The sequence below is a fragment of the Pituophis catenifer genome, unplaced genomic scaffold (assembly GCF_029215685.1).
Source record: "Pituophis catenifer annectens isolate HBS135680 unplaced genomic scaffold, rPitCat1.0.hap2 SCAF_2, whole genome shotgun sequence".
In the NCBI taxonomy this organism is placed as follows: domain Eukaryota; kingdom Metazoa; phylum Chordata; class Lepidosauria; order Squamata; family Colubridae; genus Pituophis; species Pituophis catenifer.
Genome location: NW_027256882.1, coordinates 43,302,229 through 43,326,691, shown reverse-complemented (window position 1 = coordinate 43,326,691; position 24,463 = coordinate 43,302,229). Strand labels below are relative to the sequence as shown.

At 40.3% G+C, this 24,463-nt stretch overlaps 1 protein-coding gene across 1 annotated transcript in view; it reads left to right on the top strand.

Moving 5' to 3' along the window:
- LHFPL4 (LHFPL tetraspan subfamily member 4) overlaps positions 1 to 24,463 on the top strand; it is a 73,622-nt gene that overhangs the window by 18,924 nt on the left and 30,235 nt on the right. The window lies entirely within an intron of this gene.

The following is a 24,463-nucleotide window of genomic DNA, read 5'->3' as shown; positions in this document are numbered from 1 at the left end:
AATAGTTGTAAAAAAGAAAAGATGTGACATCGCGCGAAATTTTGAATGGCAGCCATCTTGGTTTCAACGAACTTCAAAAGAGAGTGAAGCAGAGCCAATCAAAACGCTCAGTTCAAAATTTCTGGCGCGAAAAACGCTATCAGACGAAGAAAGTGAAAAAGAAGTCACAAACTCTTCAGATGAACCAAAATCAGAAAGTGAAGACGATTTAACAAAGTCTCAAGTAAAGTCAGCAATGAAAACGCTTTTTGCTGCTTTTGGGCCAAGATTGAAAATTTCCAAGACATCAACAAAGAAGCAAGAAATCAAACCGACAACTCAAGACCTGCACGCTCCCATCCTGACTTCGAAAACGACGACACCCGAGCCCAGAGAGCCATGCCGATTCCGTCCTACACCGCAGACAGAATCGAGTGCCAGCGCACACAAGAGAAAGAGAAGAACCGTCGCCATCACCAAAACCCCAAAAACCGAGCCAGAGACCGACTCATCTGAAGAGGAGCGGATCGAGAGAGCTGAAATGGAGAGAACCTTCCACAACGGCGCCAAAGAAGAAATGAGCAACGCGCATGTGCAAAACTACGTAGACGGCCCCGAAAGACTTGAACTGGCCAGAGAACCGCGCAGACTCGTTACAAGCATCCCAATGCCGTTCTGTAATTTCCTGCACTTGAGAGACCACGGACTGCCTCAGGTTGTAAGTAATGGACAGAATAATGTAGGGAATTTACCCAGTGACTTCCCAAAACTTAGAGTTGATGGCATTAATTTACAAGAGTGGTACCAACAGCTTCAGGTTATTTTTATGAAAGAAAATTTACTATTCTTTATAACTAGTCCTCCAAGAAGACCTTGGACTTTAAAAATAGATTGTTTACATCATAGAGCATTTTTCATAATAATTTCTAGCGTGTCTCCTGCAATGTATCATAGCATCAAACCAAACCTAACTGTATCAGAAATAATTCAATGCATGTTTAATCTATTTCACAGCGATAGCGTAGCCACAACCACAAGAATGTCTAAGGATTTCTTTTCTTCTAGAGTGAAACCAGGGGTTTCTATAAGTGAGCATTTGATAAATCTAAACAAAATAAGAGCTGAGCTGCAATTGAGGGGGGAAGTGATTTCAGATCAAACAATGAAAAGTGTTATTATCAATTCACTTGATCCATCATGGGATAGCTTTATGTCACACTTAGATACCATTAATTTGGGATATTTATCAATAGAAAGTCTATCTAACAAATTGATAGCAGAAGACAATTCAAGAAAAAATCGTTTCAGTAACCAAACAGAACACAAATCTTTTAGGAAAGTAGTCTTCCAAGATAAATATAATGAGGCCTTTAGATGCCACAATTGTGGATCCAGGGAACACAGTAGAAGAGATTGTCACAAAGTCCCAAGAGAGAGACATAGACCAGAATATAGGAGCAAATACAATTACAGACAATCTTCCACAGATAGACACAAATATAGAAGTCCACCAAATTACAGAGAAAGTAGAGGGGGTAGAGAAAATTCAAAAGAGAGAAAATCTGGGTCACTAAATGGGCTAAATAAACAAGACAGCACCAGAACACAACAAGATGAGAACAATAATTGGCTTATTGATTCTGGTGCAACAAATCACACCACTAACAACAAAAGTATATTATCTTCATTTACAGAAGATAAGTTTGTGATAAAGGTAGCTAATCAAGAAAAGGTTCAAGTATTAGGCAGAGGAAATGTGAACTTGCCTGGTTTAGGGAAAATAGAGGGGGTATTATTAATCCCAGAAATACCTCACAACATACTGAGTGCTATAAAACTAAGCAGAGAATCTGACATCAATATAGTTTTCTCAAAGGGGAAAGCAACTATAGAAAAGAACAAAACAAATGTAGGCACTGTGATGATAAAAGGGGGTCTACCCTATCTGATAACCAAAGAAAGATGGTTACATAACATTGATTCAAATATGGAAGATTGTATTGAAGCAGATGATGAAAATGTCAGTAACAGTGACAATGATGAATGTAAAATAACTCATGATAACAAAAATACACACAATGAGAAGAAACCAAAAATAGGTAAACCAATTCATGATGAGTGTGCTCACATCTTACATAGGAAGTTAGGACATGCAAGCTTTCCTGTAGTACAAAAAATGACTGAACACGCAGAAGGTGTCAAAATAAAAAATTGTGAAAATTATTTGGAATGCTCAGTATGTAAATCCACCAAACTAAAAACCAGTCCCAGACCAAAAAAATCTAACAGATCAACCAACAATATTTTTGATTTGGTACATATGGACTTAGTTGGTCCATTAACTCCATCAATTACCTATAGAAAACGTTATTTCCTAACAATAGTGGATGATTACAGTCGCTATGGTTTTGTTTACACATTAAAGCACAAGGATGAAACCTTTCAGAAATTTAAGGAATTCTACAAACGCATAGAAACACAACATAATACTAGAATAAAACAAATTATGACAGATAGGGGATGTGAATTCATGTCTAAAGAATTCTCCCAATGGTTAAAGGATAGAGGGATGCTACATTTCACGTCCAATCCATTTTCTGCATTTCAAAATGGGATTGCAGAGAGAAAGAATTCCACACTACAAACCATGATTAGATGCACATTAGAGGATGCTGGTTTAGGCAAACAATTTTGGTCAGAAGCCTTACATTATTCAAATTACACTCAAAATAGGACATGGTCCAGTATTGTGAATAAGACACCATATGAGGTGATGTACAATAGAAAACCCAAATTAGCACACATGCACATATTTGGAGTTACTGCAGACGTACACATACCTAAACAATTGAGGAGAAAGGGAGAAAACGTATCCAGGAGATTAAGATTCATGGGATACGAAACTGGAACCAAAGGGTACAGATTCATTGATAATAATAACAAATTTATAGTATCCAGAACAGCTGTGTTCCATGAGCAGGCCAATTGGTCTAAATTGCACCTTAATGAAATATTTCCTAATAAAAGCAAAGATAATATATCTTGCGAGGAAGGAACAACAGAAATTCAAAGTATTAACAAAAGTAAGAACAAAACCAAAACTTGGACAAATAGTCAGCATAAAATAAAGACAGACACATTAACAAAAAAGGAAGCTAGATTTTTGCATGACAACCATAGCAAACCTGAAAGAAATATTAGAAACAATAGAAACCAAATACCAAATAAATACAAAGATTACATAATGCATATGGATAGAGAACAAATAACACCTAATACATATGAGGAAGTATTGAAACTTCCCCGTGAAGAAAGAGAAAAATGGGAACTAGCTATGGAAAAAGAGATGGAAAGTTTACAAGGATTAAATGTATTCACACCTGCGATCGCACCTAAGGATAAAACAATTATAGGTACCAGGTGGATTTATAAAATTAAGAATTTAGAAGGAGGTAATACCTTATACAAGGCCAGACTAGTTGCACAAGATTATGCACAAAAATATCCAGAAGACTATACTGACACATATTCACCAACAGTGAGAACAGAGAGTGTCAAAACAGCTCTTGTAGTAGCATCTGCACTCAATCTGGACGTGTTTCAATATGACATACAGACTGCATACTTACATGCAAAATTAGATAAGGAAATATATGTAAGAGCACCACACAGTCAATACACTAATAAGAACGAAATTTGGTTATTAAATAAGAGTCTGTATGGATTGAAGCAATCTGGAAAAAGATGGTACGATTGTTTGGTAAAAGTACTTAAAACCATGGATTTCAACGCCACCACTGCTGATAACTGTTTCTTTGTAAAAAAGAGTAATGATCATATTGAATTTGTATTAATTTATGTGGATGATATTTTATATATTGGAAAGCATAAAGAGAGCAGGGAAATCTTTGTAAATAAGTTAAACGAACACTTCTCATTGAAATCACTAGGTAGAGTGAACAAATACCTTGGTGTACAAATTAACAAAACAAAAAGGGGATTCAAACTTACTCAGAAAGATAAAATCATTGAACTCCTAAACAAATGTAACTTAAATAATGCCAAAACATGTGACACACCTATGCAAACTGATTTTCTCAGAAACATTGATGAATCTTCCCCTGAGTTTAAAGACAACACATTTTACAGATCAGTTATAGGTTCACTCCTTTATATATCCAATTGGACTAGGCCAGATATTGCATTACCTCTCAATTTATTGTCAAGATATGTTAGCAGACCAACCTTGTATCATTGGGAAGCTGTCAAAAGAATTTTAAGATATCTAAAAAGTACATTAGATTTTTGTTTAATATTGGAACCCAATAATGACAAAGAACCAAAAATTACTTGTTATGCTGATGCAGATTGGGCTGGTGATACATCATGCAGAAAGAGTACCTCTGGTTATGTTTTTCTATTGAACGATTGTCCAGTTTACTGGTATACTGGTAAACAAGAACTGGTAGCCACTTCTACCACAGAAGCGGAATATGTTTGCTTGTCTAAAGCTGCAAATAACCTTGTATGGTTCAATGATTTGATCACAGATATTTGGAAGAAACCTACTTTACCATTTATTATGCATGAAGACAATAAAGCGGCCATTGAAATATCTAGATCCGATGCAATTGGACAAAGGTCCAGGCATATTGATATAAAATTTAAGCACGTGAGACAACTATCTCAAGACGGATTCATCAAAGCAATACATTGTGATACTTCTGAACAATTAGCTGACATATTAACAAAACCCTTACCTTCTAAACAACACAAATATTTAACTTCTAAATTATATGTATTATATTGTCCTGAATCTGAATGTAACTGGTGTTGTATAACGAACCGGCATTTAGAGGGGGATTTGTCAGATGTAAATGCCTTATTCTCTAATGTGTAAATAATGTATATATGGAACATCAGGGGTTAACTTATTCTTTGGACTTTAATGTATTCATAATTTACCACTCCCATTCCTGGCTCCACCCCTTGTATATATAAGGAGCCATCCTCCCCATTTTCATTGCTTCTATCTTGAATATTCAGCGAATATAGAATGCCTATTATGATTAAAGAGAAATATATTTAAATCTCTAACTTCTATTATCTTTATTGAGTCTGATCCTGAAAATATTGCAACAATAGAGCCTTGGTGGTGCAGCGGACTAAACTGCTGTTAAGTAGCACTTAGCTGCTAGCTGCCTGCAATTACTGTGAGTTCAAATTTCACCAGGCTCAAGGTTGACTCAGCCTTCCATCCTTCCGAGGTAGGTAAAATGAGGACCTGGTTTGTGGGGGCAATAAGCTGACTTTGTATAAAAAAGAACACCGCTTAGGTGGGGCGAAAGCCCTACTAAGCAGGTATATACAAAAGTATGAAGACTATTGCTTAACGCATTGTAAGCCGCCCTGAGTCTCCGGAGAAGGGCAGCATATAAATCGAACCAATAAATAAATAATAAATAAATAAATATAGGTAGTCCTTGACTTACAACCACAATGGAGCCCAAAATTTCTGCTGTTCAGTGAGACATTTGTTAAGTGAGGGGTTTTTGCCCCATTTTATGACCTTTCTTGCCCAAGTTGTTAAGTGAATCACTGCAATTGATAGGTTAACAACCTGGATTTTTAAGTGAATCTGGCTTCCCCACTGACTTACCTCCTCAGAAGGTCAGAAAAGGTGATGACGTGACCTTAGGACACAGCCACACGGTCATAAGTATGAAGCAGTTGCCAAGCGTCTGAATTTTGATTCCATGATCAGGGAGATGCTGCGAAGGTCTCAACTGTGAAAAACAATCATAAGTCACTTTTCTCAGTGCTGTTGTAACTTTGAATGGTCACTAAACTGCCGTAAGTCAAGGACTACCTGTATAGGATGACCTTTTTTTTGCCACAGCTCTTAAATGAATCACTATAGTTGTTAAATTAGTCATCATTGGCAACCTTCAGTCTCAAGAGACGATGGTATCGTGCTCTGGAAAGAGGTCCTAAAACAGCATCTGGTGTGACTAAAAAGGCCAATTCGATTTAAGTTAGTAACACAGTTGTTAAGTGGATCTGCCTTCCCCGTTGACTTTGCTGAATTGGGCATGCAGTTTTAAGGCCACTGCTGTACCCCTGTAGATGTTTTACTTATAATTACCTAGACCAGGGATCAGCAACCTGCGGCTCTGGAGCCGCATGTGGCTCTTTCACCCCTCTGCTGCGGCTCCCTGTCACTCAAAATATGCATCACAACCACCAATGTGCGACACCCACTGGCACACGATTTATTGAGCTTTTCAACCCCCGGTAGGCCAACCATGGATAAATCCAAGAAAAGAAAAGTTTCAGAAGAAAACAGAACGTTTAATTCAACTACATATGCTAGTTTTGTGGCCGCTCAAGAAATAGTCAGGCACGGGAAGGATTTTGTGGCTCCCGCTGTTTTCTTTTCTGTGGGAAATGGGTCCAAATGGCTCTTTGAGTGTTTAAGGTTGCAGACCCCTGACCTAGACTGTGTATATATGTTTAGTTTTCTTCTGTCATGTTGTCATCATAGGCTAATTAATAATAATCATATTAATTGAGTTTGCTCGTCAGAAAGTCCCAAAATGTGATCATACGACCCCAGGACACTAGCAAAAGTCTTAAAAATAAATGCCAGTTGACAAGCGTTCGAATTCTGATCGTGTGACCACGGGGATGCTACAATGGTCTTAAGTGTGAAAAATGGTCATGTCACTTTTTTCAGTAACTTTGAATGGTCACTAAATGAATGGCCGTAAGTCGAGGACTACCTGGATTGTGATTAAATTGTTATATCTGATTAGCATTCTCATAGATGACACCATTGTGTTTCACGGCTCTCTTATGGACCATATTTTTTCCTACCAAAGTGTCTATTTTGCAAAGTGTCACATCCTTGGAATAAACGAGCACACCTAATGCATCCCGGACATTATGAGATTTAAAATGGATGTAAATGCAATAAAGGGCTGATTTCTTAGTGAAGAAAAAGTGGAACCTCTCATGGTCGGGAGTGGCGCATAAATTGTATTGATTTAGGGATGAGCAGTGAGTGGGCCAAGTTTGCAAGTTTTACCCAATTATTCAGAGTGGCGCAGACCAAAGTGATGGTAAAGGATTCCAGAAGGATCTTTTTAAAATGGAGAATAATCCATCAAGTGACATCCTGTTCAATTTGAATAAGTTCAAAGTTATACACAATGAGGCAAAACAATTCACCTGTATACTGATGAGGTCTGAGCTCTGGACATTTCTGGTCATCACAATTGGAAATAGATACAACAAAAGGTGTTGAAGAGGGCAGTCAGAATGATTAGAGAAGGGGCTTCATTCAACTTTCCTAAGAGAGAAAAATACCCCTTTGATACAGTGGAGACATTCCTTATGTTTTAATGCTCTACATTTGTTCTTTTAATGTCTGGCTCAGATCCGGTGAACTATATTAATTTGTTGGCATGTTATTATTTCAAGTCTCCCTCAAGCTTGATTCCTGATAATTTCATGGATATGTTGCCCTGACATGCTCATTATATTTTCTTGGAAACATTGCAGATGTTTTCTTCCGAGATGGGTTTTTTTTAACTTATTAGTTTAATCAAGAGCCTTTGCATTTATTAGTCATCTCCCATCCAAGTCCCAACCGGGCCTGATCCTGCTTAGCTCCCAAACCCAGATTAGGGTGGGCAATATGCAGCTGCCTGCTGAGCCTGTTGGAATACATAAGGGTTTATATATATACGGTAGTGTATGATTATAATGTTATCCATTCGGTCATGTCCAATTCTTTCCGATTCTACGTGCCAGATCTCGCCACATCTTCCGATCGTGCACTATTTCCTTGAGGTATTTTTTTTTTGTTCTGGATGGTGTCAGCTTTGAGAGATGTTCACACAAGAAAATAAGGCATCTATACATCAGAGAGTACTACATTGTAAATATGTTCACAAAATAACTTATACTTTGTAAAGAGCTGTGGTGGCGCAATGGTTAGAATGCAGTATTGCAGACTACTTTTGCTGATTGCCGGCTGCCAGCAGTTTGGCAGTTCGATTCTCACTGGCTCAAGGTTGACTCAGCCTTCCATCTTTCTGAGGTCGGTAAAATGAGGACCTGGATTGTTTGGGGCAATATGCTGACTCTGTAAACTGCTTAAAGAGGGCTGTAAAGCAATATGAAGCGGTATACAAGTCTAAGTGCTATTGTGATTGTAAAGGCAGCCTTAAATGTTCTGCATTTCTCAGTCATACTTCTTGATCTGGCTATAGGAATAGTGGATCTGAGCTGGTTACAAGAACAACAGCAGAGTTCTCACGATTTAGGTGTCTTCAGTTAAACAAAGTTATTTATTGAGATCCAGGAAGCGTAACTTCTCTGTCATGGCACCTGTCTCTGGAATGAGGTTTCCTCTAAGTAAGATCCATGTGGTTCCCACCCTGATGGTATTCTGGAAAGCTATAAATGCATTCTCAAAATCGATGTTGTTGTTGTTGTTGGCTGGATTTGCCATCCTGTTTATCTGCTTTTACTCAGCTGTTTTGTTGGTTTGGTTTTGCTTTTTATCTTCTTTGTTACACTGTGAGCCACCCAGTGTTGTTTGGAGTAGGGTGCAGAGGTGGGTTTCAGCAGGTTCTGACCAGTTCTGGAGAACCGGTAGCAGAAATTTTGAGTAGTTCGGAGAACCGGTAATAAAAATTCTGACTGGCCCCGCCCCCATCTATTCTCTGTCTCCCGAGTTCCAGCTGATCGGGAGGAAATGGGGATTTTGCAGTAACCTTCCCCTGGAGTGGGGTGGGAATGGAGATTTTACAGTATCCTTCCCCTGCCATGCCAACCAAGCCACACCCACCAAGCCACACCCACAGAACCGGTAGTAAAAAAATTACTGGTGTGGTGCCATTTATTAGGACTCTTTTATCCTGCAAAAATCTAGAAAGCTACTAGATGTCCGCAAGGAATATGAGTTTACTGTATCTCTTTCTTGCATTGAATGGCCAGCCACATGTTTGCAGCTAGTGGTATCTTTACCTTGAGATACTATATATTCTTTTATCTTCCCAAAAGATACATTGGGAACAAGATAAAGGCTGGGTTTTGATACAATACCCAAGTGTTTCTCAACCTTGGCAGTTTTAAGATGTCTGGACTTCAACTCTGGACGACTGGGGCATTTTGAGAGCGGATGTCCAGACATCTTAAATTTGCCAAGGCTGAGAAACACTTCAATATAGACTAAGCCAGTGATGGCTAACCTTTTTGCCATCCTGTGCCAGGAGGGGGGGGGCGGGAGAGGTTCACGTGTGCGCGTGCTGACACCCATAATTCTATGCGCCATACACACGCGACCCCCTCTTCCCCCCCCCCCGCTCCTGGCACGTAATGGCCCAGTAGGCCCGTTTTTTTTTCTCCCCTGGCTCCAGATCTTCTCTATGCATCTGGGGAGGGCGAAAACAGCCTTCCCTATCCCTTCGGAGGCCCTCCGGAGGCCTGAAACAGCCCATTTCCCAACTTCCGGTTGGACAGGAAGTGACTTTTTTGCTGTCCCCAGCCTCCAGCTCTCCAGCCTCTCTAGGAGTCTAGCTGGCGTGCCCACTGATATGGCTATGTGTGCCACCTGTGGCGCGCATGCCATAGGTTCGCCATCACAGGACTAAGCCATAAGTTGCTAGGCAAATAATATTTTTGTTGTGGTCTGCCGGCGGCCTGCAGAGCTGGCATCAGAGATGGACAGTGAGGACATTGGGGAGGACCATGGGCCAGTCCTGGAGTCTGGGGAAGGCTCGGACGAGGGCTCTGCATCGGAAGCAGAGAAAGGGCCATCTGGGAGGTACGCGCTGCCTCCAGAGCCTCCAGAGTTGGACCTCAGCGAGGCAGAGGAACAGGGGGAGCCTATTCCCAGTGCGCACATGTGCAGAGCTGCCAGAAGGCAAGAACAGTTAAAACAAAAGGGACGACTCGGGAGTAGGGCTTGGAGATGATTGGCCCCTCCCATAAGACTTAAAAGAGGAGCAAAGGCACATGGGCCTTTGCAGGAAGCAACATTGTTAATTCTGTTCAGTTTAAAGTCTGAAGCTCTGTAAGCAAAGAAGGCTTTGCGCATGCGAGGATGATGGTGCGCATGAGCAAAGTAAGAGCGCGCTGAGCGCGCACACATTTGCAAACCGGTAGGGAAGGTCAGTGAATTTCACCCTTGGCTGGTAGGCTGTCTTAGCCACAGTGGAAGGTGCTCTGGACATGCCCATACCAGCGGAGCCAGCCTTCTCTGTAATTGGTGCCATACGAAAATGCTGTCGAATGGTGTCATTTGTGACGTGGTCAAGAAGGGAGATGCCCGATATCCAATGGAGCATTCACATTTCCATGAAATGGAGAGAGCTTTCGGTCCCTGTTGTTGCTGCCCAGCATTCAGTGCCCTACAGTAGTTTTCTTGTAAATCTTAGGTTTAAGATGGCTTGGCATTCGTCTGTCACATAACACACCAGTGAGTTCTCGCCAGCGCATCCAGGCAGCATTCACCCTTGCTTGCACCTCGCCATTGATGTCGCCATTGCCTTGGAGATGGGATCCCAGACAGGGGTGAAATGTAAAATTTGTTACTACCGGTTCTGTGGGCGTGACTTGGTGAGGGGGGTTAATGTGACTGGGTGGGCGTGGCCAACTTTTTTTTTTTTTTTTTACTTTTTACTTTTCAAAGCATTTTTTCTAATGCTTTGAAAAGCCTGTGCCAATCAGGCAACTCAGCTGGGATTGTCAGAGAGGCATTTTAAAAAATACCTCTCTGCCAATCAGGCAACTCAGCTGGGAGTTCCCAGAGACTTTTCAAAGCATTTTTTTTACCACCTCTTCGACCAAGAGATTGCAGAAAAAAATGCTTTGAAAAGCCTCTGACGATCCCAGCTGAGCCGTGCGATCATCAGAGGCTTTTTTTTTTTTTAACTTTTAAAAGCATTTTTTCTTCGGAAGAGGTTGTAGAAAAAATGTTTTTAAAAGTAAAAAAAAAAGCCTCTGATGATCATGTGGCTCAGCTGGGTATGGTGAGGGGGGTGGGGCGCGCAGGGATTTTTGCTACCGGTTCTCCGAACCACCCGCCGCCATCACCCCTGATCCCAGATACCGAAAAGTGTCCACCTTCTTTAGGTTTTCTCCGTTGATTTGAAGCGTTCCAAGGGTGGTAACAACTGGACAGCATATAGATGATGAATGCAAATTCACATGTGTCTTACCAAACAGACCTAATATTCAGATGCATTTTCCTTGGAGGCAACATTGTGCAATCACAGAGGCAAGGGAAGGGAGCCTTCATTGCTACGCCATCCCTTTGCAGAATTCCAGCTGGAGGTTGCAGCCATGCAGAGGTTTTCCACCTTCCTTGACACCCACACCCACACACCCACGGATGCAATTAGATCAGGCTGGAGCTGGACAGAATGTGCAGCCTCCTGTTCTTTTCTGTTTTCTAAGAATCCCGGTGTCCTCTCCGTCATTCTTCAAACAAAGAGGATGCTTGCAGCAGAACAGCCTAATCTGCAGCTTTGAACATGAAAAGGATCTTCTGAAGTGTTGCGTTTAGCTGGGCAAGGAGCTGGCAAACCCCAAATGGGGGGGGGGAGGGCGGTTTCTGCTCCTATATTGGTTTTCACTGCACCGCCATGCTGAAGGTGCCCATCATTACTATCCCTTCTGATGCCTTTGTCACCTTCTGATAGCAAGATCAGCGGGTGGGTTTGCCTCTCCCTACAATGGATTCGTTCTTTGAATTTGTAGGGAGCATACAAAAAATGCTACCGATTCAGACGAACTGGTATTTCCGACGATCAGCTGCACCGCACAATTTATATTCTGCTAGAAAGCAGGAAATCCTGCTTTCTAGCGAATCTAAATTGGTGGCACAACTATTCTCCCCCCTCACTTTTTCAGCACTGCACAGTAGCGCCTGCAATGCGCCTGCGCTCGAAGCGCACGTTTGGCGCACACGCAGCAAACCAGTAGCGAAACGAACCAGTAGCAGACTTCGGAGCATTTCACCCCGATACAACTTCCCCTTCCCTTCCCCCAAGGTTAACAACTGCTCTAGTTGTATAATGATGCAGGTTGGAGTTTTCTCTGGATTTTGAAAAGAGTTGTTGCCATGATCTGAAGGCAAAAGTACTGAGGAGTATTACAGGCAGCACCCCTCCGTAGTTCATTAAAGCAGCTGTGTCTTTATTTTGGGATGTATGGAAAGGGAATGGAAGTGAATACTTTATTTGGCCAAGTGTCTCCAGGACAGGAACTCTCAGTGTACATGCAAAACAACAGAATAATAATGATCATGATTATGATACCAAAAAAAGGGGGAGTATAGAAAATAATAATAAGGATAGATAATAATATGGATAAGTATACATAGACATTAGGCAGCACTGTGAGAATTAGGTGTTCAGCAAATTGATGGCATGAGGGAAAAAACTGTCCCTGGGTCTAGATGTTTTAGCATATAATGCCCTATAGCAATAATAATAATAGCACTTAGACTTCTATACCGCTTCACAGTTCTTTTACAGCCCTCTCTAAGCGGTTTACAGAGTCAGCATATTTTCCCCCAACAATCTGGCTCCTCATTTTACCCATCTCGGAAAGATGGAAGGCTGAGTCAACCTTGAGCCTGGTGAGATTCGAACTGCCAAATTGCAGGCAGCCAGCTGTCAGCAGAAATAGCCTGCAGTACTGCCCTCTAACCACTGCGTCACCACAGATCTTATGCGCCCAACCTTATAGCATCGTCCCAAGGGAAGGAATTGAAGCAGTTTATGTCCAGGATGCGAGGGGTCTGCAGATACCTTCTCAGCACTCTTTCTAACCTGTGTAATATGTTAAGTTTCTGAAAGATGCCCTAATTAATTCATGAGCCATGATCCAAACTTCAAAGGAAATATAGTCATTTATTAGGAGCAACGTTCTGGCAATACTGGGATGCAGTTAGGACTGATCCTACGTAGATTTACGTTCCCCTATGTCCCTGTCTCTCCCGTCCTCTCTGGCCATGTCATAAATCACATTCTCCAATTAACCACTTTGGCTGGCTGTGAAACCTAACGCCCTCCTTCTGATTGTGGTCAGAAAGAATGTATGGAATTCACTTCAGTTCTCCCTGCTCATGGCAACTTGAAAGCTTTGCAAGTTGACATAATATACAGAAAGTACGGCAAGTGTAAAAGCAGTGAAACATTTATTTTTCCAATCTTATTGTGTCCACAACTAGCCAGTGAGTGGCCCTAAATTTAACTCAGGTAACTCCTTACCCTGGAGAATCAGAGGCCCCATTTGCAGGACCGTCGTGAGAATTGTTCTCAGCCTCTGTTGGATAAAGTCACTCAGATTTATTCAGAGTTTGTGACAGTCTTGTCTGATTATCTGGGGGGAGTTCAAGTCTTTTGACTGGAGAAAATGGACAAGGTCTTTAGGGATTTGAGTCCTGCCATCTGTGTTTTGGATCTATGTCACTGGATTGAGAGGGTGACAAATGCCTCTTTGTGAGAGGAGATGATGCCATCATCTGCTTTGAAGAAAGCAGGGAATCTCCTTTTCCTCGAGGGGATATTGCTGTCTCCAAAGGAACTGGACAGTTTTGATCTGACCACCACCAACTTTCCCTTTTTGGAAAATTTGTCACTATGGAAAAAACGGGATATACAAAAATTATCACCATGTTAGTGTCAGATGTAAATGCCTTATTCTCTAATGTGTAAATAATGTATATATGGAACATCAGGGGTTAACTTATTACTTGAGCTTTAATGTATTCATATTTTACCACTCCCATTCCTGGCTCCGCCCCTTGTATATAAAAGGAGCCATCCTCCCCATTTTCCTTGCTTCTATCTTGAATATTCAGCGAATATAGAATGCCTATTATGATAAAGAGAATTATATTTAAACCTATAACTTCTATTATCTTTATTGAGTCTGATCCTGAAAATATTGCAACAAGCTGGTAGCAGAGGATGGTTAATTGACTCAATAAGTAATTAAAAATGTCCAAGAAAGATAGGCCCAACACCAGGGCCTACAGCAAAGAAATAGAAACTGATCAAGAGATGATCAACGAATCCACTAATGCGATTTCGAGAGAATCCGAAGAATACACCACTGAAGAAGAAGAACTGATGAGTGAAAACAACGACCAGGAAGAAATCGAGATAGAAAATAACGAACTCAGGTCAGAGATATTAAAGATACTAAAAAGCCAAAAGAATGATGAAAGCCTCATCGCAGACCTCCAGGAGATGCTGAGGAACAGCGGAGCAGCGAGAGAGAAAAACATCATTAAAGAAAAACCCAAAGATCAAAAAACTGTGAGTGAAATGACTACTGAGAAAATAGTTGTAAAAAAGAAAAGATGTGACCCCGCGCGAAATTTTGAACGGCAGCCATCTTGGTTTCAACGAACTTCAAAAGAGAGTGAAGCAGAGCCAATCAAAACGCTCAGTTCAAAATTTCTGGCGCGAAAAACGCTATCAGACGAAGAAAGTGAAAAAGAAGTCTCAAACTCTTCAGATGAACCAAAATCAGAAAGTGAAGACGATTTAACAAAGTCTCAAGTAGAGTCAGCAATGAAAACACTTTTTGCTGCTTTTGGGCCAAGATTGAAAATTTCTAAGACATCAACGAAGAAGCAAGCAATCAAACCGACAACTCAAGACCTGCACGCTCCCATCCTGACTTCGAAAACGACGACACCCGAGCCCAGAGAGCCATGCCGATTCCGTCCTACACCGCAGACAGAATCGAGTGCCAGCACACACAAGAGAAAGAGAAGAACCGCCGCCATCACCAAAGCCCCAAAAACCGAGCCAGAGACCGACTCATCTGAAGAGGAGCGGATCGAGAGAGCTGAAATGGAGAGAACCTTCCACAACGGCGCCAAAGAAGAAATGAGCAACGCGCATGTGCAAAACTACGTAGACGGCCCCGAAAGACTTGAACTGGCCAGAGAACCGCGCAGACTCGTTACAAGCATCCCAATGCCGTTCTGTAATTTCCTGCACTTGAGAGACCACGGACTGCCTCAGGTTGTAAGTAATGGACAAAATAATGTGGGGAACTTACCCAGTGACTTCCCAAAACTTAGAGTTGATGGCATTAATTTACAAGAGTGGTACCAACAGCTTCAGGTTATTTTTATGAAAGAAAATTTACTATTCTTTATAACTAGTCCTCCAAGAAGACCTTGGACTTTAAAAATAGACTGTTTACATCATAGAGCATTTTTCATAATAATTTCTAGCGTGTCTCCTGCAATGTATCATAGCATCAAACCAAACCTAACTGTATCAGAAATAATTCAATGCATGTTTAATCTATTTCACAGCGATAGCGTAGCCACAACCACAAGAATGTCTAAGGATTTCTTTTCTTCTAGAGTGAAACCAGGGGTTTCTATAAGTGAACATTTGATAAATCTAAACAAAATAAGAGCTGAGCTGCAATTGAGGGGGGAAGTGATTTCAGATCAAACTATGAAAAGTGTTATTATCAATTCACTTGATCCATCATGGGATAGCTTTATGTCACACTTAGATACCATTAATTTGGGATATTTATCAATAGAAAGTCTATCTAACAAATTGATAGCAGAAGACAATTCAAGAAAAAATCGTTCCAGTAACCAAACAGAACACAAATCTTTTAGGAAAGTAGTCTTTCAAGATAAATGTAATGAAGCCTTTAGATGCCACAATTGTGGATCCAGGGAACACAGTAGAAGAGACTGTCCCAAAGTCCCAAGGGAGAGACATAGGCCAGAATATAGGAGCAAATACAATTACAGACAATCTTCCACAGATAGACACAAATATAGAAGTCCACCAAACTACAGAGAAAGTAGAGGGGGTAGAGAAAATTCAAAAGAGAGAAAATCTGGGTCACTAAATGGGCTAAATAAACAAGACAGCACCAAAACACAACAAGATGAGAACAATAATTGGCTTATTGATTCTGGTGCAACAAATCACACCACTAATAACAAAAGTATATTATCTTCATTTACAGAAGATAAGTTTGTGATAAAGGTAGCTAATCAAGAAAAGGTTCAAGTATTAGGCAGAGGAAATGTGACCTTGCCTGGTTTAGGGAAAATAGAGGGGGTATTATTAATCCCAGAAATACCTCACAACATACTAAGTGCTATAAAACTAAGCAGAGAATCTGACATCAATATAGTTTTCTCAAAGGGGAAAGCAACTATAGAAAAGAACAAAACAAATGTAGGCACTGTAATGATAAAAGGGGGTCTACCCTATCTGATAACCAAAGAAAGATGGTTACATAACATTGATTCAAATATGGAAGATTGTATTGAAGCAGATGATGAAAATGTCAGTAACAGTGACAATGATGAATGTAAAATAACTCATGATAACAAAAATACACACAATGAGAAGAAACCAAAAATAGGTAAACCAATTCATGATGAGTGTGCTCATATCTTACATAGGAAGTTAGGACATGCAAGCTTTCCTGTAGTACAAAAAATGACTGAACACGCAGAAGGTGTAAAAATAAAAAATTGTGAAAATTATTTAGAATGCTCAGTATGTAAATCCACCAAACTAAAAACCAGTCCTAGACCAAAAAAATCTAACAGATCAACTAACAATATTTTTGATTTGGTACATATGGACTTAGTTGGTCCATTAACTCCATCAATTACCTATAGAAAACGTTACTTCCTAACAATAGTGGATGATTACAGTCGCTATGGTTTTGTTTACACATTAAAGCACAAGGATGAAACCTTTCAGAAATTTAAGGAATTCTACAAACGCATAGAAACACAACATAATATCAGAATAAAACAAATTATGACAGATAGGGGATGTGAATTCATGTCTAAAGAATTCTCCCAATGGTTAAAGGATAGAGGGATGCTACATTTCACGTCCAATCCATTTTCTGCCTTTCAAAATGGGATTGCAGAGAGAAAGAACTCCACACTACAAACCATGATTAGATGCACATTAGAGGATGCTGGTTTAGGCAAACAATTTTGGTCAGAAGCCTTACATTATTCAAATTACACTCAAAATAGAACATGGTCCAGTATTGTGAATAAGACACCATATGAGGTGATGTACAATAGAAAACCTAAATTAGCACACATGCACATATTTGGAGTTACTGCAGACGTGCACATACCTAAACAATTGAGGAGAAAGGGAGAAAACGTATCCAGGAGATTAAGATTCATGGGATACGAAACTGGAACCAAAGGGTACAGATTCATCGATAATAATAACAAATTTATAGTATCCAGAACAGCTGTGTTTCATGAGCAGGCCAATTGGTCTAAGTTGCACCTTAATGAAATTTTTCCTAATAAAAGCAAAGATAATATATCTTGCGAGGAAGGAACAACAGAAAATCAAAATATTAACAAAAGTAAGAACAAAACCAAAACTTGGACAAATAGTCAGCATAAAATAAAGACAGACACATTAACAAAAAAGGAAGCCAGATATTTGCATGACAACCATAGCAAACCTGAAAGAAATATTAGAAATAATAGAAACCAAATACCAAATAAATACAAAGATTATATTATGCATATGGATGGAGAACAAATAACACCTAATACATATGAGGAAGTATTGAAACTTCCCCGTGAAGAAAGAGAAAAATGGGAACTAGCTATGGAAAAAGAAATGAAAAGTTTACAAGAATTAAATGTATTCACACCTGCGATCGCACCTAAGGATAAAACAATTATAGGTACCAGGTGGATTTATAAAATTAAGAATTTAGAAGGAGGTAATACCTTATACAAGGCCAGACTAGTTGCACAAGGTTATGCACAAAAATATCCAGAAGACTATACTGACACATATTCACCCACAGTGAGAACAGAGAGTGTCAAAACAGCTCTTGTAGTAGCATCTGCACTCAATCTAGACGTGTTTCAATATGACATACAGACTGCATACTTACATGCAAAATTAGATAAGGAAATATATGTAAGAGCACCACACAGTCAATACACTAATAAGAACGAAATTTGGTTACTAAATAAGAGTCTGTACGGATTGAAGCAATCTGGCAAAAGATGGTACGATTGTTTGGTAAAAGTACTAAAGACCATGGATTTCAACGCCACCACTGCTGATAACTGTTTCTTTGTAAAAAAGAGTAATGATCATATTGAATTTGTATTAATTTATGTGGATGATATTTTATATATTGGAAAGCATAAAGAGAGCAGGGAAATCTTTGTAAATAAGTTAAACGAACACTTCTCATTGAAATCACTAGGTAGAGTGAATAAATACCTTGGTGTACAAATTAACAAAACAAAAAGGGGATTCAAACTTACTCAAAAAGATAAAATCATTGAACTCCTAAACAAATGTAACTTAAATAATGCCAAAACATGTGACACACCTATGCAAACTGATTTTCTTAGAAACAATGATGAATCTTCCCCTGAGTTTAAAGACAACACATTTTACAGATCAGTTATAGGTTCACTCCTTTATATATCTAATTGGACTAGGCCAGATATTGCATTACCTCTCAATTTATTGTCAAGATATGTTAGCAAACCAACCTTGTATCATTGGGAAGCTGTCAAAAGAATTTTAAGATATCTGAAAAGTACATTAGATTTTTGTTTAATATTGGAACCCAATAATGACAAAGAACCAAAAATTACTTGTTATGCTGATGCAGATTGGGCTGGTGATACATCATGCAGAAAGAGTACCTCTGGTTATGTTTTTCTATTGAACGATTGTCCAGTTTACTGGTATACTGGTAAACAAGAACTGGTAGCCACCTCTACCACAGAAGCAGAATATGTTTGCTTGTCTAAAGCTGCAAATAACCTTGTATGGTTCAATGATTTGATCACAGATGTTTGGAAGAAACCTACTTTACCATTTATTATGCATGAAGATAATAAAGCGGCCATTGAAATTTCTAGATCCGATGCAATTGGACAAAGGTCCAGGCATATTGATATAAAATTTAAGCACGTGAGACAACTATCTCAAGACGGATTCATCAAAGCAATACATTGTGATACTTCTGAACAATTAGCTGACATATTAACAAAACCCTTACCTTCTAAACAACACAAATATTTAACTTCTAAATTATATGTATTATATTGTCCTGAATCTGAATGTAACTGGTGTTGTATAACGAACCGGCATTTAGAGGGGGATTTGTCAGATGTAAATGCCTTATTCTCTAATGTGTAAATAATGTATATATGGAACATCAGGGGTTAACTTATTACTTGAGCTTTAATGTATTCATATTTTACCACTCCCATTCCTGGCTCCGCCCCTTGTATATAAAAGGAGCCATCCTCCCCATTTTCCTTGCTTCTATCTTGAATATTCAGCGAATATAGAATGCCTATTATGATAAAGAGAATTATATTTAAACCTATAACTTCTATTATCTTTATTGAGTCTGATCCTGAAAATATTGCAACAGTTAGTTAATACTTAATTGGATTACCTTTAGCATGAATTATGAAGCCTTACAACATCTTCCCATGGAGTGAACCAAGTCTTTTAGTTCTGCAGCTGTTATAATGTGGAAGCAAGATTGAATGATTGCTTCTATTAACTGGGTTTTATTGCTGGGTCGCTTCTGACTAACAAGTTTCTTTAGTCGGCTCCTTAGATTTTCAATGGGGTTAAGGTTTGGGCTCTTTCGAGGCCATTCCAGCAGTGGGAATATGATTATCTTGAAACTCCCCCCAAAAAAGTGGTGTTATTAGCCATCAAACCTTAAAAATACACTTTTCCCAAAAGGTTTCCACAATTTTAGCCACTGCTGTAAGTAAATAAAATTTATGCGCAGGAGTGGAAAAATCAATACTTACCGATAGATTTGAAAATAATATATAAAATTAATGAGTGTGCGGAATCAGATAGATTAACTAGATTGATCAATGGTAAAAAAGATTCAGAATTTTATAACAGTTGGAAATTATGATACGATTGGGTCCAGAAAAGGTGGGATAGAATAGATATATGATGATATATATATATGATGACAAATATGTATGTATAAAGGAATGACTTTATATTTATGGACAATGTAATCACATTATACCATGGTGGCAGGATTGTATATTTTATTTGTGTATTGGTGTATAGAATATATTAATAAAAATTATTGGGGAAAAAATTATTTTATTTATTATTAAATTTCGGTGCCTTCCATTTGACCAAGGCGGCTCTAGATGTCTTACATTCACAAATAAATGCTAGGGAAACAATGATTTAAGGAGTTGCAGCAGATGGGTGGGCTATGTTTGTATCCTTGCATACTCAAGAGTAGATTTTTTTAAATTTTTGAATGCAAAGGTCTCCTGTCTGCCTTGTCTCCAAGAATCAGCTTGATTTGAGGACATTTTTGGCCTTACCCTTGACATTTAGTCTTGAACATTTCAAAAAGCAGATTCTGTTCTTCTCATTCCCCTTCTTTGTCTGATAGCTGGTACTGCGAGTAGCCGCAATCTGTGGGCAAAGGGATTTCTAGAGCCTAGGTGTTGCTAGGTATAGCATAACAGACATGTTATTTAATGATCTACATTTCCCACATGATGTATGTTGAGTTTGTCTTTAACAGAGCATGGATCAAATGGCCAGTGTGACAATATGGATAGAACAGGATCATCACGACGGCATCACGTGATGTATCGGGACTTTCCCCCCTTTCGCTAAACTGGGTGTGGCCAACATGTGACGCATTCAGCTTGCAAGCCGGGAGTTTGACAGCCCTGGGATAGAAGAAACTGGGGACTCAGGAGGGGGGCAACAGAAAAGAGAAATAGCCCAATTCTGTAGGAGATGACCAGGCTGAGCCTGACAGTGGGGTCAAACACATCATCAGTTAGGAGTCCCTATGCCCTCATAAGAGATCTAAGTCCTGCCCCTCTTGAAGTCTGTTGACTCTTATCTGGCTCCAATTCACCTTAACTGTTAGTAGTTCAGATTTTTGGGTATAGGTTGCATGAAATTTTATTTTATTTATTTTATTTTATTTAATTTATATACCACCCTTCTCCCGAAGGACTCAGGGCGGTGAACAGCCATAATAAAAACAATGTACAAAATAGAATTTAAAAGCAGATTAAAATAATTAAATCATAGGCCGAATTTAAAACTCTCATTTTAAGACCAATTTTAAAACCCATTAAAACCAAATTAAAATCATTCATCCCATCAGAGTGGCTTGCTGGAATAACAGGGTCTTCACTGCACGACGGAAGGCGCAGAGGTCGGGGATCCTTCGTATGTCCGGGGGTAATTCATTCCAGAGGGCAGGGGCCCCCACAGAGAAGGCTTTCCCCCTGGGGGTCACCAGTCTACATTGTTTGGCTGATGGCACACTGAAGAGGCCCTCTCTGTGTGAGCGTACCGGTCGGTGGGAGGCAATCGGTGGCAGAATGCGGTCTTGTAGATAGCCAAGTCCTAAGCCATGGAGCACTTTAAAGATGGTAACCAACACCTTGAAGCGCACCTGGAAGACCACTGGGAGCCAATGCAGCTCACGCAAGAGGGGTGTTACATGGGAGCGATGGGTCGCCCCCATTATTACTCGCGCAGCCGCATTCTGGGCCAGTTGGAGCCTCCGGGTGCTCCTCAATGGGAGGAGCACCCGGAGTACAAGCTACAAATTTGTACAAGCTACAAATAAGCTTGTAATTCTGTTTTTGAACTCTATCCTGGTTCCTGACTTTTTGCACCTGACAAATTCACTGTGACCCAGAAGATACTGTATATGGAAGGTGGTGGACCTAACCTTCCTTTAGCAATTATCACCACATTTCTTACGACTGAGTGGCTCTACCACAGCCACAGAGCACACTATGTCGGTGGGTTGTCTCAAAAGTGCTTTTTCTAAAGGCAACTGGACTGTTTTTCCTTGAGGAGGAAGAAGAAGTTTCGCTTCTCATCCAAGAAGCTTCATCAGTTGTGCATAGGTGCCTATTCTTCTCTTCCCCCTCACTATCCAGTCACAACGGATGAAGCTTCTTGGATAAGAAGCAAATTATCTTCTTTTCCTCAAGGAAAAAAAAAACCCGCCAAGTTGCCTTTTTAAAAAAAAAAAAAGCGCCTCTGAGACAACTATGACCTGGATGACTGAGGATCTCCACAGACAGGTCTATGGGTTCTTAGGCAACCTGCTGATTTTGTCCTCAAGGACAGTTCGTCTCGATGGAATTTGAGAACTACATCCTACTTCATGTTTTTTTTTAAAGGCACCACTTTAATAACTAAGGTGTCAGCACTTCAAGCTGCATTTACTCTAGTGCTGACATAAGAAGGAGAAGCGGAGGCATCTGGAAAGGGACGTTTGACTTTTCACCTACTTATTTTCCCTGGAGATGATATCCCCTAGGAGATAGGATGGGAGGGGGGAAATTCCTTTGAGCTAGAGCAGTAGATTAGGGGTAGAGTGACTTGGAAGATGGCCAATGAGTGCAGAGGAGTGGGGAAAGGAAAGGGAGGGTTTTGGGTCAGGAAGTCAGTGTTGGCTGCGATGGAGTTGGAGTTAGAATGTTGTGTTTAATAAATAGGAGTTTTTCATCAAAGACTTTGTTTGAAATGCAATTTATTTGAGACGACCTCGAAACCTGACATAAGGAGTATATTTTGATAGAATAGAATAGAATAGATTTTTTTTTATTGGACAAGTGTGATTGGACACACAAGGAATTTGTCTTGGTGCATATGCTCTCAGTGTACATAAAAGAAAAGATATGTTCCTCAAGAATCATAAGGTACAACACTTAATGATAGTCATAGGGTACAAATAAACAATCAGGAAACAATATCAATATAAATCGTAAGGATACAAGCAACAAAGTTACAGTCATACAGTCATAAGTGGGAGGAGATAGGTGGTGGGAACGATGAGAAGATTAATAGTAATGCAGACTTAGTGAATAATTTGACAGTGTTGAGGGAATTATTTGTTTAGCAGAGTGATGGCATTCAGGGAAAAACTGTTCTTGTGTCTAGTTGTTCTGGTGTGCAGTGCTCTATAGCGTTGTTTTGAGGGTAGGAGTTGAAACAGTTTATGTCCAGGATGCTGTGGGTCTGTAGATATTTTCACAGCCCTCTTTTTGACTCGTGCAGCATACAGGTCCTCAATGGAAGGCAGGTTGGTAGCCATTGATTTTTCTGCAGTTCTAATTATCCTCTGAAGTCTGTGTCTGTCTTGATGTTCTTTCACCCACTTGAGCTCAGCTAACTGAACATAAAATATACTCCAGCTCAGTTAAAGAGGAGGAATATAGAATTCCAGAATTGGAGGGAGCCACTGAGCAAAGCATCCTTTCCCAGCCCCTGTGAAATATATTCAGTGAAGTGAGGTGTGTGTGTGTTTGTGTGTGTACCACCTCTCTGGGGAATTGGTTCTTCTGTTAGCTTGCTTTTGCCGTTAGGAAGATTCCCCCCCTCCCTCATTTAAATCCCTTATTTATGTCATGAAAGAAACCCTGAATTTTCCTTGTTGCATCATCGCGAGCAAACTGGAAACGCGGTTTATCATCTTTTACTGCACTTTCCTGGGGAATGACTGCTTCTAAGGGTTTGCAACCACAGGGGTCCATCAAAGCTTTGCAGACGGGGAGCTTTTGATGCAACCTCCCTTCAACCTCCTTTTTCAGAACAGCCAGCTTAACTCGTGGCCCTAAGCGATAAGAAAGTTGATTTGGCTTTGGCTTAGAGGAGTGCAATGTCTCAACCTGTTCAGTATAAATTAGAATTATGAACAAACCTGGCCACTCTCGCTTCTCCTCACTGTTAAAATCCTGTTTTAAGAGAACAAAGCCTCTATAATCCCACATGAGCCTGATTTTTCTGATTCTTTCCCCCCCCCCCCCAGTTTCTGATTGGTGAATATGGAAATAACCTCGGTGAAAAGCACTTCATCTAAGTGATGAAAATTCTCTACAGCCATGATGGCGAACCTATGGCACGGGTGCCACAGGTGGCAAGCTGAGCCATATCAGTGGGCACGCGAGCTCAGCTGCGGCACACATGTGTGTGCCAGCCAGCTGATTTTCGGGCCTTCTGGGCCCACCAGAAGTCAGGAAACACACTGTTTCCGGCCTCCAGAGGGCCTCTGGGGTGGTGGTGGAGAAGGCCATTTTTGCCCTCCCCAGGCTCCTAGAAAGACTCTGGAGCCTGGGGAGAGCAAAAAACGGGCCTAGTGGGCCCACCGTACCATTGTGTGCCAAAAGCGGGGGGAGCACGGGGGGGCGGGGCGCATAGAATTATCGATGTGGGTGTGCGTGCATGTGATCCCATCGCACTCCCACCACTTTTGGCACGCGATGGCAAAAAGGTTAGCCATCACTGCTCTACAGTCTCAGTTGGCCTGTTTATTTATACCAAGAAAAGCGTACGACGTCAAATGCTAATCTTCCTTTGTCAACAGCATATTATCCTAGGTCGAAGAAGATCATTAG